The sequence below is a fragment of the Monodon monoceros genome, unplaced genomic scaffold (assembly GCF_005190385.1).
Source record: "Monodon monoceros isolate NGI ecotype Baffin Bay Population unplaced genomic scaffold, NGI_Narwhal_1 Super_Scaffold_12, whole genome shotgun sequence".
Lineage (NCBI taxonomy): Eukaryota > Metazoa > Chordata > Mammalia > Artiodactyla > Monodontidae > Monodon > Monodon monoceros.
In genome coordinates, this window is record NW_021703768.1 from 144,430,262 (window position 1) to 144,432,631 (window position 2,370).

Sequence of the window (2,370 nt, forward strand, 5' to 3'; positions counted from 1 at the left end):
ATGAACTGCCTAAACGATACAGCATTAAAAAAATTAACATTCACTTCCAACTATTCTGTGGCTATTAACATCATGTGGTGCCTTTAAAGGTCAAAAACAATAAGCTGTCTAGAAATATTCAGAATAGTAATAGTATTACATTGTGAATTTTATTTTCAAATTTAGGAAGGAGATACTTCAAAAGAAGTATCTAAAAAAGGACAGTCATTTATATATACAGAGGATTTGAACAGTACATATTCACTTCCAGTTGATTCAATCCTATTTACACATTTAAAATAGAAAATACACCTTTTTTTTTTTTTTTTTTTGGCCAGGCTGCGAGGCTTGCAGGATCTCGGTTCCCCAACCAGGGACTGAACCCCAGCCATCGCAGTGAAAGTGCTGAGTCCTAACCACTGGGTCACCAGGGGATCCCCAAAATACATCTTAATTGCCAAGAAGCTGAAGACATTTAGCACCAGGAAAGGAACTTTACTTAGCCTTTGATCATGACCTCAATTTCTTGACATAGGAAAAGAAATTTTATGAAATCTCTATGTATTTATCACTATCAAAAGAATTTTGAAAAGTAACTGCTATATATCATCAATTCACAAGCGATTCAAAGGGAAGAAAACCTTAAAACTGGGACTACTTGATATTGCGCACAGCTCTCCTACGGTGGTCTCTTTTCATCTCCTTCAAGGCTTGCTCCAATTGCTGAACCAAATGGAGCAGGGTGGCTGGGTGTGTCTGCAGAACTTGGGTGTTATGACCTCCATTCTATTAAGGTGTAGCTTTATGGTCACTGTTGGTTTAATCTGTTGCCTGAGGCTTCTGCTTGCAAGCTGTACATCTAGTCGCCATTCAAGGGCTGTGGTAACTGGGGAGGTCTGGTGCTGATTCACTCAGGATAGTTCTGATCTCCTTTCTGTTGTCCAGAAAAAGCTGAAGCAACAGTTTGTTCAACTCTTCAGAGAATCACAGAACAAAAACAGTCTTGGAAATCCAGTTCAGAAATCATAAGCTTTGAACTTTCAGTGAGGAGGTATATTAATTCTTCCATACCATGTTGGACAGTGTCACTACTCACGCTGAGCTTTCTCGCAGCGCCTTCGTAGATCTTGGGGTTTGAGCCTCACCTCGGGAACTCCACCACAATTCGCCCAAACTCAGAGACCACCGTGCTGTCCACTTGAGGCAGGAAGGCCAGGTGCTCCTTGTGCTCCTCTGACAGGACCAGTGGCATCTTCACCGGGCGGCCGATTTCATCCGTATTTTTTTTAAGTTAGTCTTAGTGGTTGCCCTGGCATCTTATTTTTTTAATTAATTAATTAATTGATTGATTAATTAATTTATTTTTGGCTGTGTTGGGTCTTCGTTTCTGTGCGAGGGCTTTCTCTAGTTGCGGCGAGCAGGGGCCACTCTTCATTGCGGTGCGCGGGCCTCCCACTGTCGCGGCCTCTCCCGTTGCGGAGCACAGGCTCCAGACGTGCTGGCTCAGTAGTGGCTCACGGGCCTAGTAGCTCCGCGGCATGTGGGATCTTTCGAGACCAGGGCACGAACCCGTGTCCCCTGCATTGGCAGGCAGATTCTCAACCACTGCGCCACCAGGGAAGCTCTGCCCTGGCATCTTAACTTAAAACAATTTAGTTCAGATTAATACCAACTTATTTTCAATAGTATGTGAAAAAAACGCTCAAATAAATAAAATTCCTTCCCCCTTCTTCATGCTATTATTGCCATACAAGTTACATGTTTACACATTATAAGTGCATCAATAGTTTTATAATTATTGCTTTATGCAGTGTTTTTAAAATCAGATAATAGAAAAAAAGAGTTACAAACAAAAATACATTTATACTTTCTTTTATATAATATTTATCTATGTAAATGGTAACTATGTAGTTACCATTACTGGTGCTCTCTAAATCTTGTGAATTCAGTTTACTGTCTAGTGTCCTTTTATTTCAGCCTGAAGGACTTCCTTTAGTATTTCTTGTAGGGCAGGTCTGCTAGTAATAAATTCTCTGTTTTTATTTTTCTGAGAATTACTTAATTTCTCCTTTGTTACTGAAGGATAATTTTCTGATTATAGAATTCCTAGTAGATGTTCTTTGTTTTGGCACTTTGAATATGTCATCTCACTGCTTTCTGGCCTCCAAAATTCTGAAGAGAAATCAGTTTTAATTATTACTGAAGATCCCTAGAACATGATTGGTTGTTTTTCTCTTGCTACTTTCAAGATTTTCTCTTTGTCTTTCAACAGTTTCACTACGATATATTTAGGTGTATATCTCTTTGAGGTTTTCCTGCTTGGATTTGTGGAGCATCTTGAATATGTAGATTAATGGTTTTCACCAAATTTGAGATTTTGGCTATTGTTTA

General features: G+C 39.5%; 1 pseudogene; it reads right to left on the reverse strand.

The window, feature by feature from the left end:
* Nucleotides 1-319: 319 nt before the first annotated feature.
* On the reverse strand, nt 320-1,261 carry LOC114893226 (annotated as a pseudogene).
* Between the last annotated feature and the right edge of the window lie 1,109 nt (nt 1,262-2,370).